This window comes from Eschrichtius robustus, chromosome 8 (genome assembly GCF_028021215.1).
Source record: "Eschrichtius robustus isolate mEscRob2 chromosome 8, mEscRob2.pri, whole genome shotgun sequence".
Taxonomy (NCBI): Eukaryota; Metazoa; Chordata; class Mammalia; order Artiodactyla; family Eschrichtiidae; genus Eschrichtius; species Eschrichtius robustus.
This window is the reverse complement of record NC_090831.1, coordinates 90,878,561-90,897,396: the sequence shown is the minus strand read 5'-3', so window position 1 is coordinate 90,897,396 and position 18,836 is coordinate 90,878,561.

The following is an 18,836-nucleotide window of genomic DNA, read 5'->3' as shown; positions in this document are numbered from 1 at the left end:
CTCTTGAAAAGGGCAGAACAAATCTTCACAGTTTTATAGGATGCAGTTAGTGTCTTGCCCAAGATTAACCATCAGTAAGTGATAGTACCAAGATTAGAGCAAGGCTCCCAGTTGGGTGCCTTTTTTACTATATAGCAATCTTATAGCCTAGAAGTTTTAGATTTTAAAAAATTGGGAAAGGAACTGTACACGGTAATAGAAAAACATTAGCTTTATAGAGTACTTTTTCATTAAAGGGAGATGTTTTTAGTAAGGACACAACTTGAAGTTTCAATTTTCTTCTATTCTAAAATGTCCATTAAGTCTAAAGGTTTGAGGAAAAATATCATTTCCCAAAATGTTTATGATGCTTCTATGGGTAATGCAGTTATGAAAATGAGGTACATTTATGGACCAGTTCTGTGTATGTTCCAAAATAAGAAACCAAAAGAGTTACACTGTGCTGATTTTAATCTTCACCTAGAAAAGGGGTTGGACGTATTTAGAGGCACCATCCTTTGGAGACCATCCGGTTCAGCATATGGCTGCATTGTCTTTCTGATCAGAAAGGGCAGCAGAAAGTTTAGCATCACTATGTACATTTTCATGAGTCGCCTTTTAAAGACTTCACTTAATCTGATAGAGAATGTGGGAAGAAAACATGCTTTGTAAATGCATATTTGTGGTAATATAATTTCTTTTGAAGGGCATTAGGCTATTTCTGTCTGAAAGGTTAAAGTAATTTTAAAGCATACATATTTGAGTGCCAAATACAGAAGTAGAATAATAGTTCATTTTCCAAATATTTAGCAGTATAGTGTAAACCCAAAATGACTCTCTTTACCATAAGACTCCTTAGTTGGCTTTCTGGTAGACACTCTGTAGTAATGGTTCTATAGTTCCGGTTTATAGCTTCAGGATTTTTTTTTTAGTGCTTTATCTTTTCTCTTCAGGCTGAGATATTTCTACCCTGGTGTATAAAGCACATAGAAAACAGTGGTCGTGGTCACAAAAAGACCAGAGATCTCTACAAAGAGGAGACAGAGAAAACTAAAGACCAGCTTCATAGAAGAAGATAATTAATATTTGCTCTGCCATCTAACCTCTGCTCTCTCTCAACTCATCTTTCACCACCCTCCCTGCTCCGCCACCTCACTCAGCTCCAGTCACACTGAATTTCTTGTTGCTGCTTGAACGTGGCAAGCTCGTTCCACTTCAGAATCTTCACATTGGTTCATCCCTCATCCTGAAGTACTTTTCCCTTTTGATGGTTCATATCAAAATGCACCTATTCAGTGAGATCTTCCCTCCACCATTGCATCCACCTCTGCCCCTTTTCCCTGTACTTTCAAAGCACTTAGCACATCAGATTGTAATTTTGTTCTCTCTCTCCCGGCAGACTGAGAGCTGCATGAAGCCAGAGGCATGCTCTGTTTCCTAGCTACATCCCCAGCAGCAAGAGCAGTACTCAGGGTCCACGGTAAGCACATAATAAATATTTGCGGCATGAATTGATGGAAAGAAAACTTTTCATTATATTCATTTTCTCATTTTATGTTCTAAGGTTAACATTTTATCTTTCCTATCTTGCATTATAAAATGACAACTCAGAAATGCAAGTTTAAGAGAGGAACTGGTAAAGGTGAGAGAATCTGTGCAGCTCTGTCTTTGATCTATTTAATTCAGATTGATGGTGAGAACTCCATACACCTAGGACCATGTAGAAGTGGACTGAGGGGGAAATTTGAGGATGAAGAGGAAAGATTATTTGTGCATAATGATCCATTTGAAGATGGAAGTTAGTGTCTCTTGAATTGGGAGGTTTAGCAACCATCTTGGCTTCTCCAGAAAGAGTAAAGGAAGTGTTTGAGAAGCTTAACTTTTTCATCCCTCTAGGGCACCTTTATGAGGCAGGCACTAAGGAATTAGTCACAGATTCAATTGATATCAGAACACAGTGACACGATTCCCCACAGATATGGGTTCTAGGGCCCCAGATTATGAAGATTTCTGGTTATCTTTTCCATTTGCCCTCAGGCTATCAAGGATAAGGACATCTCATTATCTTTTGTTAAACAGTGCCTTGTCTTTAAACGTACTCAAAGTCCTTAAGTGCTGCCTATTCCTGACTTATTCTCCAGGAGCATTTTTATTTTTAGCTTTGCTTCTTGCAACTAAAAAGTTTAGTTCATTCCCCAAGGAAATGTAACAGCCTTTTCTCTGGGAATGATACCTAGAAACATTTGTCCTGAGTGATATACCTCCTGTTTGGGCTTTGCACACATATTCCACCGGACATTTCCAGGGCATTGTTTGACATTCAGAGATAACATGTAAAATTGAGTATATGGTACCTTTGTCACACATTAATGTGATATGAGCCATGCTTGAGCTAAGAGACACAAGATTTTTTATTTCTCCCACAACAAGAAGTTATATCCTGTAACATGTGCTTGGTAATTACAAATCTTTTTGTGGACATCAGTGCCATATGTATAATATACCCTGGTGGCACCATTTCAAGGTTGCAGAGTCACATTTTGTAGGCAAATCATTTATAATCATCACTGCTACTGCAGCACTGACTGTCATGTTTTGCTCTGAATGGGTGTTTCTATAACAAATTTATAAAGTTGCTAAGAAGTGTTATTTTTTAAAAATACAAGTTAATGTTAGCGTATTTGAAATATTTCTTAAAGACCAGCACAAAATGTCACCATGTACCTTGAAAAAGGAGTTAGATAGACAGAAAAAAGAATGCTAACCAAACTTCTTTCATTAGTTATGTTATTAATCACTTACGCTAACAGTAGAACTACCTAGTAAAAGTCATAAAGACACATGAACATTTTTGTACTTCTCTATCAGGGCTATTTACTTTTTGAATTATGAAGATTCTGATGAGGTGACAGGGCTCAAATATCTTTATTTGTTTAGTCCCACTTGGTCACATTATAAGACAAATGAGGATTCATTCACTCATTCATTCATTCACATTAATTCATTCATTCATATTTCCCTTTATTTTAAAAATTTGATCCTTTTCCAACCTTGCAAAATATGTATTCTACTGAAAAGAGAATATCAAAGTGGTTAAGAGCATTGGCCCTCAGAGATTGAGAGTTTGACAGGCCTAGCTTAAAATCCTGGCTCTACTAATCCCTAGCTACTGTGACCCCCAAGTCACTTAACTTTTCTACACCTCGGTTTCCTCATCTGTAGAATGGGGACAATGACAGAACTTTCTCATTGAATTGTTTTTAGGATTAAATGAGATCATTAAAATCAGTATCTGACACATGATAATTGTTCAATATTAGACATTATTTCTATTATAATCATTTTACAGAGGAAATGATAGATTCAGAGGAGTAATATAATTCACCCACTGTTAGTAAGTGGTTGAAATGGGATTTGAAACCAAATATCTCTGACTGTAGAGGTCACGTGCCTAAATTCGCATCATAGCTCAGAAATGAGGAGGCGAATAGAGGATTAGTTCACTCACACAGGATGATTGTGAGGATCACCTACAACATTGAATGTAAAACCATGTCGACAAGTATAAATAACTTTATGCAAAGGTGAGCTCTTTTGATTGTGTAGATTTTAAAAGTTTGGCAATCTCTGCTTAGCCTAAAATAAGCCTGAGCATTGCTGTGACAGAAATTGACTAGCTATTCACCAAACCCATTTCCTCTTCCTCTTAGGCACACAGTCAGACTACAGTTGCCACCCTCTCTTGCATTAGATGTGCCATGTGAGTTTTGACCAGTGGAATATGGGCAAGAGTGTTGAGCATTACTTCCAGATATGGCACATAAAAACTTCCTAGGTGCAATATTCTTTGTATTCTTTTCACCTTTCGGTGGTTGGAGAGGAGATGATCTCCAGGGCAACCTTTGGACTACACGCAGACAAGGAAAGAAAGGAATGAAACTGAGTCCTTGAATCACTACTAGGACAAGGGCCACCACCATGCAGGACCTCCCATTTTGGAAGTCATCTGAAGGAGAAATAAACTTCTATTGTGTTTGAAAACTAATACAGTAAGTCCCCTACATACGAACCTTTAAGTTGCAAACTTTCAAAGATGTGAACATGTGTTCCATCAGTGTCAGGCGTGAGTGAAATTGCAGCTTGCTCTCCATCTCCTGTTGCTGACAATCCTTCAGCTCTACCATCTCCCACCTCCTCTCCCTCCTCCAGTCAGTAACTCTTCTTGCCTATTCACTCGATGCCAGCCCCTGTATGCCAGCTGTTGTATGGTACTACTGTACTTTTGCAAGGTACAGTACTGTAAAACTAAAAACGCTTTCTTTACTTTTTGTTTGTTTTCTTATGTATTATTTGTGTGAAAAATACTATAAACCTATTACAGTACAGTACTATATAGCCGATTGTGTTAGCTGGGTACCTAGGCTAACTTTGTTGGACTCAACGAACAAATTGGACTTACGAACGTGCTCTCAGAATAGAACTCGTTCGTATGTAGGGGACTTACTGTATTTTGAGATTTATCTGTTATAGCAGCTGGTGTTACCTTTATTAGTACAATTACCCAGTGCCAATCTCCGGGGCTGAATAAGTAGGGTGTTACAACTGCTAGGAAACATGAGATGTCAGTGTAACTTCTTTTACCTCTGTGTTCAGTAGCGTATAACACAATCCTTTTGGGAACTAAATGGGATACACATTTCACCTTGGTCATCCTATATTTTATAACTACTAGAAACATATCTTAAAAAAATTACTCAAAGGATTTGAGAGTCAGGAAAGTTTTAGAAGTCTCCTCATTCAATTCATTGTGAGTTTGTTTCCTAGTACAGCATCCCTACGTAGTTTAAGTACCTACAGCAACAGTAAACTCAGTTTTAGACTGTTCTGCTATGGAGTAACATCTAGGCAGCATATAGTGGAAAACAGAAGTTCAGGACTCATGGTTCCAGCCCATATCCAAAGGCAAATATGTTTTCACCATCATTGCTTTTGTGTTATGTTAAATTTTAACTGACGCAGGTATTCTCCAATGTTCCACAGGCCCCACTATTCCCCACTGTCGCTCCCTGCTCCTTCACGTATTTGGGTTATTTGTCTGGCCCCTAAACATTTGGATTTGTGTCCGCTAGTTGGCCTTGAGATCAAAGGACTTGGGTCCAATTCCCAGCTCTCTACCTTTCCCAGTTTTGTGATCATAGGCAAGCTCCTTAATCTTTTTGAGTTTTCTCATCTATAAAGTGGATTTAAGAATTTTGGCACTTCTTGTAGACATGAAGAATAAATGAGATGAGGTTCTATAGAGACTTAAGGTATCAGAATTTTTAATGGGGTAACACAAAAATATTTTTATTACATCTTCCATGTAAAAATATTTGAAATATTTGAGGAAAGTGATCATGTAATTCCTGTGGCTTCTTTTCTCTAGTCTAAAATTCCCCACCTCTTTCAGATGTTCTTTGAATGGCATTATATCAGTTGCCATATGGTTCTAAGCTAGGCTGGTAATATAAATGTGTGAAGTAGGCTAAGTGTGGACTATGGTAGACAGAAAGTGCCATGCCTGGTATAAAGAAGGAAGCCAATATACCAGGTGGCCATATTCACTTGGCCAGATCTTCCAATTTTTCAAATGAAGGAGGCAATCAGGATTTATATGTAAAATCTCTCAATTTGGCCTGGAGGTCTCTAGTTTATAAAACTCAGTCTCAAATTTTTAGGCCTTAATACATACACATTTTGGAGCCTATGTGCAGAAATCAATCCATATATAGATGGTCCAAATTTGACAAACCATTTATTAACTATCATGATCAAAATCTTTTGAAAGATAAATTCTATTAATTAAAATGAGTAATCTCTCTTTAATTTACATGAGACAGTTTCTATATATGAATCAAAATGTATAAGCATATAATTAATACCTGTATTAATTACATGGTAATTACCCTAAGTGTTCAATTGCTGAAAGAGCTCGCTAGACTCAGCTCACAGTCACAGAACAGCTTTATCACAGGCAAAAATTAAAGCATAGTAATAGCAGGAGGGTGTGCATTGAGAAAGGGGTCTGGAGGTCTCAGGCTCAGGCTTCTTTGTCTTCACATCCTGGCAAGCCAACATCCCTGGGTTGCCAGGATGTGCTTTACTTCCAGGTCTGTAACCATCATCTTGAGAGCATATAAAGCACCTCTGTAACAAGAGTCCCTGTTTTTTTTCATGGTGAGATCTCTTACAGTGACTTGGTCACAGAGGCATGTTATAGCTACATCACCAATCTTAACTGGCAAAAATTCCCAGGCTCCACCAGGTAAATCACCTGGTTCACCCTGTCCTAAGACAATTGACATACGCATGGTTACAGATAAAGAAGAGCCATCTTTTTGCTGGATTTTTTCAACAGCCAAAATCACCTTTTTTATGATTGACCAAGACAGTATTACTGTTCCCCTCAGTTTGACTAAGCTTTAGACAGATTTCTTCCTGACTATAGGCCCCTAACTGCCCTTTTCTTAGAGCATTTATTTTAGCAAACTTGCAATTGTAAATTCTTTTTTCTATCTCTCTGAGATGTAAATCTTTTTCCAACCTCTTGCCTGTTTTACAACCCAGCAGTGTCTTTCTCAAGGACTTGGGAGCCATCCTTTGGAAATGTAATCATCAGGAAAGACTGGGTCCCTACCTCTCAGTCTCTGTAGAAGGGTAAAAATCTAACTTCTATAAACAGCAATGTTCAAACACAGATGGCCTAATCAGTTCATCAGCCTCCCCGCTAACATCTGCCTGTATTTTTCCATAGCTCACCCTAATGCTTGAAAACGCTCCTGTGCTTTGTTGCAAAGAAGTTGAATTCAGTCTCTCTCTCCTATTGCAGTAGTGTTGACTCCTACTGCGATAGTCTCAAATAAAGTCTTTCTTGTACGTTTAACTCCGCTGTCCCAATTTTTCTCTGATGTGACAATATGATTAAATAAACAAAGTGAGTTTAACCATATAATAGCACTTACTAAATATGAACATTATTTTAAAAAGTAAGTTTTAGGAATTAGAATGAAATACCTAGGTTTTCTCTATTTTATTCTTCAAGAAACTACTTGATTCTTAGTCTTACTAAGGGCATAAATTTTCAATGATTTGGACACAATCGTTAATAATAAAAGGAAAATACTTGGAAATAACAGCTATTTCTGATACAGAGTATTTAATTTCAGCAAAGCTAACTTTGTCCTCAAGTCCTTTACATTTAGTTTTAACTTCTTAGTGTTGAATAAAGACTGTCCTTTTGGTAGAGTTTTTGTTTTCTTAATAGCACAATGTGCTTTTGAAGTGATTAAACAGGAACAAAGCCTTTTTGGAAAATCGTTTGGTACAATTTGAAAATGTCAATATATGTTTTTCAATATTAATATCACTGCCTATGACCAGAGTAATTTAGGAGATTTTAGGCAGAGTAAGGGATGTTCTTCTCCTGATGACACTGCAGACAGATAAAAGTACATACTGCTCAAATTGTTAAGTGGCTTTGTACTTTTTGGTAACATGTACATAAAAGCGGTGGTGGTTGACCCAGTGTTGGTGATTGTGATCATGGCAACTTTAAGGCTAAAATGATTAAAACATAGCAGTGCCCAAAAGGGTAGCTCTATTGCACACAATCTCCTCTTCATTGAGTTTCTGAAATGTCCTTGGATTAATTTTAAAATTAAATGCCTTTCCTTCTAAACAAGTGTAAGCATCTGGACCATAGACCTTAAAGTTTCCATGAATTTTTTCTTCATTTAGTGCTATCACTAAACTTTAGCAAATACAACTGACCCTTGAACAACATGGGTTTGAATTCTGTGGTTGACTTACACATGGACTTTTTTCAGTAAACACTACAGTTCTACATGATCCTCATTTGTCTGAATTAATGGATACAGAATCATGAATATGGAGGACTGACTATGGGACTTAATCATCTGCAGATTTTGGTATCTGTGGTAGGTCCTGGAACAAATTAACTGTGAATACTGAGGGATGACTGTACAGACAAAAAAATGATCCAGCAATCCCACTCCTGGGCATATATCCAGAACAGACAAAAACTCTAATACAAAAGGATACATGCACCCCAATGTTCATAGCAGCACTATTTACAATAGCCAAGACATGGAAACAACCTAAGTGTTCATCAACAGATGAATGGATAAAGATATGATACACACACACACACACACACACACTGGAACATTACTCAGCCATAAAAAAGAATGAAATAATGCCATTTGCAGCAACATGGATGAACCTAGATATTATCATTCTAAGTGAAATAAGTCAGACAGAGAAAGATAAACATTATATGATATCACTTACATGTGGAATCTTAAAAAATAGCACAAATGAACTTATTTACAAAATAGGAACAGACTCACAGACTTAGAAAACAAATTTATGGTTACCAAAGGGGAAGAGGAGGGGGAGGTATAAATCGGGAGTATGGGATTAACCGATGCACACTACCATATATAAAATAGATAAACAACAAGGATTTACTATATAGCACATATATTGAAGATATTCAATATCTTGTAATAAACTATAATGGAAAAGAATCAAAAAAAGAATATAGATATATACATATATGTATGTATAACTGAATTACTTTGCTGTACATCTGAAACTAACACAATATTTTGTCAACTAACTTCAATTAAAAAAGATGACTTGTATAGATAAGTATATCAATATCATTTTTTAATTTCTTATAACTGTAGACTGTGGATTATAACAATTTTTTCTGGGCTGTTTGTTTATTATATCTATTATAAGTTCATGATTGAACTAAACAATATTTTAGAAATTTTCATAATTATTAAATTTCAGAATTAAATTTTTTTGGAAACACATCCTATAATGAGCTATATAAGGTTTATTTTCATATATCTATGGACAAATAATATTGGCAGAATGAGACAAGTTTATCAACAATTCAATTTCTATTTTTCATTTTCATATATGTAGAGATTAAGAAACTTTTCTCACATAAATAAGTAGATAGAAATGAAAGATTTTTTACAAGAAGGAATTCAGTTCTTTGAACATCCAAGTTATAGGTAAAAAATGACATAATAACCTATCATTTAAAAATAATTGACAACTCAATTTTGTTGAAATCAAAGAATTGGAAATGACTACACTTGCAAAAATTTTTTTAACCTAGGTATAAAAGTCATTCACTTTATCAACACCTAACGTATTCCATTTAAAAAAATTCTTTGGTCTTTGGTTTTATAGTGTGTGGGAAAGTACCATACTAAGATTGGGGATTGGTAAAGTATGCTTTTCTTCTGTGAGAGGGAATAAGGCAAACAGCAATTTTAGAAAATCTAGAATGGAAAATGATTCACCTAAAACTACCTATGCCTCACACCTCCTGGAAAAATCTTAATGTTTTCCCAGGGGTAACCCAAGAATAAAGAAAGCATCTCCTAAAAACCCTGGAAAAGCGAACTCCTTGCTCCTGCCTCAACCATCTGTCTAGGCAAAGCCCACAGTTAAATTCGAATGCATGATTATTTGCATTAAAAAAAAGTGACCCCCAGCAGATTGTGACAATGGTTCAAGTTGGAGAACCACCGAAATAAAGGGGAGACAATGTGCTTTAGGGCCAGATGGATGCTGGGTTCCAATCTTGGCCCTACACTTACTAGCTGTGTGACCCTGGGCAAATCATTTAACTTCTCTGAGCCTCAGCCTTCTCAACTGTATAATAAGAATAGCAATCTACCTTTTAAAGTAGGTATTGTTGAGAAGATTATATGATGTAATTTATGTAAATCACTTAACAGTGTCTGATACATGGAAGGTATTCACTAAATTGTGGTTTCCGTCATTGTCATTTTTGTCATCATCATCATTTTATTGGCTGGAGTTATTCCCTGGGAAGGAATAGCACTACATAGCGCCATAGTGTCAGAGAAAACAAGTGGATATTAGGGGCCCAGTTCTTCTTCACTGTGCTCCCCCATGGAGATACTTATGGGGAAAAGATCACACTGATTGCATGAATATGAGAGAATTACATGAATATGAGAGAATTACATAGGAGAGAAGGCAACATTTTAGCAAACCTCAATACTTTTTCTCTCAAAGGGAAAATTAGAAATAATGAGAAACCAAAACCTCAGATATAAAAAGTGCAAAATATTTAAATTATCTCATCCACTAGACATATGTCAGACCATCATACAATTTCAGCAATTTGATCCCATTTAGGAGATTTAATGACTTTACTTTAAAAATCATATAAAAATTAAATTCAATAAAAATTAATGTATACTCATATCTACCTGACTTAATGAGAAAAATTAGGTTTTGCTATAAAGGTCTCCAAATGTGATTTAAAGTATATGTGGCTGCCACAGGAAAATGGAGAAGATGTAAAAAATCTCTTGGTTTTGGGATGATAAAGGGACTTAAATTTAGAGACTAAATGAGAGCTAAGGGAAATCTATTTCTTTAATTATAATCTCATCAAAAGTACATTAGTCAAATGACAGCAGCACATGAAGGATTTAGATCTTTAAATGCCAAAACACAGGATTAATACATAAAACCACATGATTACTCAAGAACAAGTTGTGTGCAGATGATATCAATGAGTGATCAAACAATAGCTAGGAAGAACTTTTCTGAAGGAAAAAGTAAAATTCATTTGTCATTTGTTTCATTTATTATTAGTACAAGGGTATTGAATATCCAGCTAATAATGCAGAATAATCCCCTAAAATGTAAATTTCAAGTAGATTAAAAATGTGTAATTTTTATTCAATTAGAAACTAAACAGAGCTTTAGAAGAGAAAACTGCAGAATAATAATGGTAATCATGACATCAGGGGAAAACATGCTCATAACTCAGTCTGTCAGTGTTTTAAGCTGGAAAATTAAAATGGAAAACTTGGAAGCATCCATGTTCTGCAACTTGGTAGGGAGTATTTGAAGATAAGAGAGCAAGCATAGCTTATCAGATAAAGTTTGAATACTCCAAAATACAAAGAATAAATGACTTTCAAATTTATTCTGTCACGATATAATCCAGACTAAGTTTACGTGCTTTATTAATTCATACTTCTGCCAGACACTTTGAGATATTTTTGCGATATACCTTCATTGAAGACTAACTTATTAAGCAAGAGCCCTTAGTAAGTCTCTGAAAAGTGTCCCTAACTTTTATGGTAGAAGAACTAACATATTAAAAACTCTTTATTCAGTGAAATTTTGTTGAAATAATATTCCTAGAAAAATAAAGAATAATATGGTGATATGTATATTAGACTATAATGCAAGTGTTAGAGTAGGCTCTGACATGAACTTTATAAAAGTATTTTATGCTATTAAAACTATACAAAAAACAAAGCTCATATCTTCTTTAGACTTCACCCTATGGAAATTTAGAGTTGTAATAAAGAGAAGACTATAAATTGGCATGAAGACTGCTTGACACAGTGAGAATGGAGCTGATAACTTGGCAGTCTCTGAAAAGGAATGGAATCTGACTTGGTGAATAATAATGAGGAATGGAAAAAGACAGTGGATAAGGTAAGATGATGCAAGTACAATGATTCATTGTGTAATACAAGCAGGAAGAGAAAAGTAGTTCATCTCTAGAAGTTCTTGTGAACCTGCGTGCATTGAGATAAATGACATTTGCAAGGACCTCTGGGAAGATGCTGAAATGAAAGTGCCCAGAATGCTGTCCAGCTACTACTCAGCACTATTTTTCTAAAAATCAATAGATTCCAGAATTCATTCCCTTTCTGTTAATAGAGTTGCTGTGATTTCTCTCCATTTGTGTTCGATTCACTTATTTAAATTTAATTTAAAAGAGGTTTGATGTTCAATTTACAAAACTGAAAAATTTTTTATCATTTTAAAATAAAATTAAAATTAAAAAATACCATTTGATATCTGTTACTGGGAATTCAAAATGCATAAACTATTATTTAATATAGTATTTATATTTTCCATTGAAAGCAATATGAAAGCATTAATTTCCACCTTCCTTCTACCCCCCAAATCCACAAAACTACATCCTAAAATTTTGTGTAGTAAGGAGTATTTTGATTCTCTCTTTACTGTTAGAAAATAATTGATGAATTGGAATAAGCACCATAAAAAAATGATGGTCACACATAAATAAACAGTATCCAATTACTCAAATCTTTTAATACAATGTTTCTACTATGGTTGCTCTAAATTGAATAGGAACTGTGGTAAGGAGGAATAGCGTTGTAAGGATTATTTAGCTGCACAAATTAAAAATATTAAATTTCAGCTTCCACTTCTCTTTATCCCTCCTGACATTTCTCCCTGTGTTTGTTTTTTTTTTTTAATTATTATTTTTTAAAATTTATTTATTTATTTTTGGCTGTGTTAGGTCTTCGTTTCTATGCGAGGGCTTTCTCTAGTTGTGGCAAGCAGGGGCCACTCTTCATTGTGGTGCGTGGGCCTCTCACTATGGCGGCCTCTCTTATTGTGGAGCACAGGCTCCAAATGCGCAGGCTCAGTAGTTGTGGCTCACGGGCCTAGTTGCTCCGCGGCATGTGGGATCTTCCCAGACCAGGGCTCGAACCCGTGTCCCCCGCATTGTCAGGCAGACTCTCAACCACTGCACCACCAGGGAAGCCCCCTCACTGTGGTTTTAACTAACCATTATCTAGTAGAGTTTCTGGTATATAATAAGCATTCACATGTATGTTAAATGAATGACTACTTGATCTGATTTCACACGGGACCAAAGAGCTACGGAATAGAATCAAATACAGCATTAAGATGAATATTTGCCAAATACGATTCCTTTGATTATCTGGGAAGCTATAAAGATATATATTTATATATTTATATATATAGTGATTAATTTGAACATCACATTACATCTAAATTTGTATTGTTTTTATAACCAAGTAATATGCACTAGATAAGACATAAACCAGTGATATATATTAAAGGCAAGATTAAAAAATTTTTTTTCTGGATTGCAAAATTTCAGAAAGAGGTTTTAAAATGTTATGCCAGCACATCTACCCCTTGAGTCTAGATCTTGGAATGGCAGAGCACCTTCCTTGCACCAAACTTCCTATCAACTATGACTAAAAATCTGAGCAATTTATTTTTACTGAGCATTACTGAGGACTTTCAGGGTCAAGAGTCTGAACATAAAAGAAACCAAGAGATGTGTTATGACATTTGGCTCGTTCTTTTCCTTGAGGCATTTGCCAACATGAATGCAGCAGCTGAGAAGCTTAGAAGCTAAGAAAATGTTTTGGCAGGCTCAAAAAGGAGGAGGGGCCCTGGTAAACAGTACAGGTTGGGGACCAAAAGATCTACATCCTGGGAGGGTGTCCAGAAATAGAAACCTTCTTTAGTAAATGTTAATATTTATCAAATTATTTGTATTATTATATATAAATGACCTCAAATTAGCTTTAAATTTTTAAAACATGTATTTCCAGACTGAATTAAAAACATGTAAATACACAAAATTGCAAGACTTGACCAAAATCCAAGATAAAAAATAGACAGCAGAAACAGACACATGAGAGATCCTAATATTGGTGTGATTATATAGTTTTAAATTAAAATAATGATTATTAATGTTTTTAAGAAGTATATGATAGACAGCAACAGTCAGCTCTACCCACCACCAGAGCCTCCCATCAAGCCTCTTAGATAGCCTCAACCACCAGAGGGCAGACAGCAGAAGCAAGAAAAACTACAATCCTGCAGCCTGTGGACCAAAAACCACAGTTACAGAAAGATAGACAAGATGAAAAGGCAGAGGGCTATGTACCAGATGAAGGAACAAGAAAAAACCCCAGAAAAACAACTAAATGAAGTGGAGATAGGCAACCTTGCAGAAAAAGAATTCAGAATAATGATAGTGAAGATGATCCAGGACCTCGGAAAAAGAATGGAGGCAAAGATTGAGAAGATGCAAGAAATGATTAACAAAGACCTAGAAGAATTAAAGAACAAACAAACAGAGACGACCAATACAATAACTGAAATGAAAACTACACTAGAAGGAATCAATAGCAGAATAACTGAGGCAGAAGAACGGATAAGTGACCTGGAAGACAGAATGGTGGAATTCACTGCTGTGGAACAGACTAAAGAAAAAAGAATGAAAAGAAATGAAGACAGCATAAGAGACCTCTGGGACAACATTAAACGCAACAACATTCGCATTATAGGGGTCCCAGAAGGAGAAGAGAGAGAGAAAGGACCAGAGAAAATATTTGAAGAGATTATAGTCGAAAACTTCCCTAACATGGGAAAGGAAATAGCCACCCAAGTCCAGGAAGCACAGAGAGTCCCATACAGAATAAACCCAAGGAGAAACACGCCGAGACACATAGTAATCAAAGTGGCAAAAATTAAAGACAAAGAAAAATTATTGAAAGCAGCAAGGGAAAAACGACAAATAACATACAAGGGAACTCCCATAAGGTTAACAGCTGATTTCTCAGCAGAAACTCTGCAAGCCAGAAGGGAGTGGCATGATATACTTAAAGTGATGAAAGGGAAGAACCTACAACCAAGATTACTCTACCCGGCAAGGATCTCATTTAGATTTGATGGAGAAATCAAAAGCTTTACAGACAAGCAAAAGCTAAGAGAATTCAGCACCACCAAACCAGCTCTACAACAAATGCTAAAGGAACTTCTCTAAGTGGGAAACACAAGAGAAGAAAAGGACCTACAAAAACAAACCCAAAACAATTAAGAAAATGGTCATAGGAACATACATATCGATAATTACCTTAAACGTGAATGGATTAAATGCCCCAACCAAAAGACATAGACTGGCTGAATGGATACAAAAACAAGACCCATATATATGCTGTCTACAAGAGACCCACTTTAGACCTAGGGACACATACAGACTGAAAGTGAGGGGATGGAAAAAGATATTCCATGCAAATGGAAATCAAAAGAAAGCTGGAGTAGCTATACTCATATCAGATAAAATGGACTTTAAAATAAAGAAAGTTACAAGAGACAAGGAAGGACACTACATAATGATCCAGGGATCAATCCAAGAAGAAGATATAACAATTATAAATATATATGCACCCAAAGTAGGAGCACCTCAATACATAAGGCAACTGCTAACAGCTATAAAAGAGGAAATCAACAGTAACACAATAATAGTGGGGGACTTTAACACCTCACTTACACCAATGGACAGATCATCCAAAATGAAAATAAATAAGGAAACAGAAGCTTTAAATGACACAATAGACCAGATAGATTTAATTGATATATATAGGACATTCCATCCAAAAACAGCAGATTACACGTTCTTCTCAAGTGCACACGGAACATTCTCCAGGATAGATCACATCTTGGGTCACAAATCAAGCCTCAGTAAATTTAAGAAAATTGAAATCATATCAAGCATCTTTTCTGACCCCAACGCTATGAGATTAGAAATGACTTACAGGGAAAAAAACGTAAAAAAGACAAACACATGGAGGCTAAACAATACGTTACTAAATAACCAAGAGATCACTGAAGAAATCAAAGAGGAAATAAAAAAATACCTAGAGACAAATGACAATGAAAACACGACGACCCAAAACCTATGGGATGCAGCAAAAGCGGTTCTAAGAGGGATGTTTATAGCTATACAAGCCTACCTAAAGAAACAAGAAAAATCTCAAGTAAACAATCTAACCTTACACAAAAAGAAACTAGAGAAAGAAGAACAAACAAAACCCAAAGTTAGCAGAAGGAAAGAAATCATAAAGATCAGAGCAGAAATAAATGAAATAGAAACAAAGAAAACAATAGCAAAGATCAATAAAACTAAAAGTTGGTTCTTTGAGAAGATAAACAAAATTGATAAACCATTAGCCAGACTCATCAAGAAAAAGAGGGAGAGGACTCAAATCAATAAAATCAGAAATGAAAAAGGAGAAGTTACAACAGACACCGCAGAAATACAAAGCATCCTAAGAGACTACTACAAGCAACTTTATGCCAATAAAATGGACAACCTGGAAGAAATGGACAAATTCTTAGAAAGGTATAACCTTCCAAGACTGAATCAGGAAGAAATAGAAAATATGAACAGACCAATCACAAGTAATGAAATTGAAACTGTGATTAAAAATCTTCCAACAAACAAAAGTCTAGGACCAGATGGCTTCACAGGTGAATTCTATCAAACATTTAGAGAAGAGCTAACACCCATCCTTCTCAAACTCTTCCAAAAAATTGCAGAGGAAGGAACACTCCCAAACTCATTCTATGAGGCCACCATCACCCTGATACCAAAACCAGACAAAGACACTACAAAAAAAGAAAATTACAGACCAATATCACTGATGAATATAGATGCAAAAATCCTCAACAAAATACTAGCAAACAGAATCCAACAACACATTAAAAGGATCATACCCCACGATCAAGTGGGATTTATCCCAGGGATGCAAGGATTCTTCAATATACGCATATCAATCAATGTGATACACCGTATTAACAAATTGAAGGAGAAAAACCATATGATCATCTCAATAGATGCAGAAAAAGCTTTTGACAAAATTCAACACCCATTTCTGATAAAAACTCTCCAGAAAGTGGGCATAGAGGGAACCTACCTCAACATAATAAAGGCCATATATGACAAACCCACAGCAAACATCATTCTCAATGGTGAAAAGCTGAAAGCATTTCCTCTAAGATCAGGAACAAGACAAGGATGTCCACTCTCACCACTATTATTCAACATAGTTCTGGAAGTCCTAGCCACGGCAATCAGAGAAGTAAAAGAAATAAAAGGAATACAAATTGGAAAAGAAGTAAAACTGTCACTGTTTGCGGATGACATGATACTATACATAGAGAATCCTAAAACTGCCACCAGAAAACTGCTAGAGCTAATTAATGAATATGGTAAAGTTGCAGGATACAAAATTAATGCACAGAAATCTCTTGCATTCCTATACACTAATGATGAAAAATCTGAAAGAGAAATTATGGAAACACTCCGATTTACCATTGCAACAAAAAGAATAAAATACCTAGGAATAAACCTACCTAGGGAGACAAAAGACCTGTATGCAGAAAACTATAAGACACTGATGAAAGAAATTAAAGATGATACCAACAGATGGAGAGATATACCATGTTCTTGGATTGGAAGAATCAACATTGTGAAAATGAGTATACTACCCAAAGCAATCTACAGATTCAATGCAATCCCTATCAAATTGCCAATGGCATTTTTTATGGAGCTAGAACAAATCATCTTAAAATTTGTATGGAGACACAAAAGACCCCGAATAGCCAAAGCAGTCTTGAGGCAAAAAAATGGAGCTGGAGGAATCAGACTCCCTGACTTCAGACTATACTACAAAGCTACAGTAATCAAGACAATATGGTACTGGCACAAAAACAGAAACATAGATCAATGGAACAAGATAGAAAGCCCAGAGATTAACCCACGCACCTATGGTCAACTAATCTATGACAAAGGAGGCAAAGATATACAATGGAGAAAAGACAGTCTCTTCAATAAGTGGTGCTGGGAAAACTGGACAGCTACATGTAAAAGAATGAGATTAGAATACTCCCTAACACCATACACAAAAATAAACTCAAAATGGTTTAAAGACCTAAATGTAAGGCCAGACACTATAAAACTCTTAGAGGAAAACATAGGAAGAACACTCTATGACATAAATCACAGCAAGATCTTTTTTGATCCACCTCCTAGAGTAATGGAAATAAAAACAAAAATAAAGAAGTGGGACCTAATGAAACTTCAAAGCTTTTGCACAGCAAAGGAAACCATAAACAAGACGAAAAGACAACCCTCAGAATGGGAGAAAATATTTGCAAACGAATCAACGGACAAAGGATTACTCTCCAAAATATATAAACAGCTCATTCAGCTCAATATTAAAGAAACAAACACCCCAATCCAAAAATGGGCAGAAGACCTAAATAGACATTTCTCCAAAGAAGACATACAGACGGCCACGAAGCACATGAAAAGATGCTCAACATCACTAATTATTAGAGAAATGCAAATCAAAACTACAATGAGGTATCACCTCACTCCGGTTAGAATGGGCATCATCAGAAAATCTACAAACAACAAATGCTGGAGAGGGTGTGGAGAAAAGGGAAACCTCTTGCACTGTTGGTGGGAATGTAAATTGATACAGCCACTATGGAGAACAATATGGAGGTTCCTTAAAAAACTAAAAATAGAATTACCATATGACCCAGCAATCCCACTACTGGGCATATACCCAGAGAAAACCATAAATCAAAAAGACACATGCACCCGAATGTTCATTGCAGCACTATTTACAATAGCCAGGTCATGGAAGCAACCTAAATGCCCATCAACAGACGAATGGATAAAGAAGTGGTGGTACATATATACAATGGAATATTACTCAGCCATAAAAAGGAACGAAATTGAGTCATTTGTTGAGACGTGGATGGATCTAGAGACTGTCATACAGAGTGAAGTAAGTCAGAAAGAGAAAAACAAATATCGTATATTAATGCATGTATGTGGAACCTAGAAAAATGGTACAGATGAGCCAGTTTGCAGGGCAGAAGTTGAGACACAGATGTAGAGAATGGACATATGGACACCAAGGGGGGAAAACTGCGATGGGGTGGGGATGGTGGTGTGCTGAATTGGGCGATTGGGATTGAAATGTATACACTGATGTGTATAAAATTGATGCCTATTAAGAACTTGCAGTATAAAAAAACAAACAAAACAACTAATACTAAACTTTCATTGGGCTATTTGTATGGAATTATGTTAATATAAATGTTACAGACATTACATG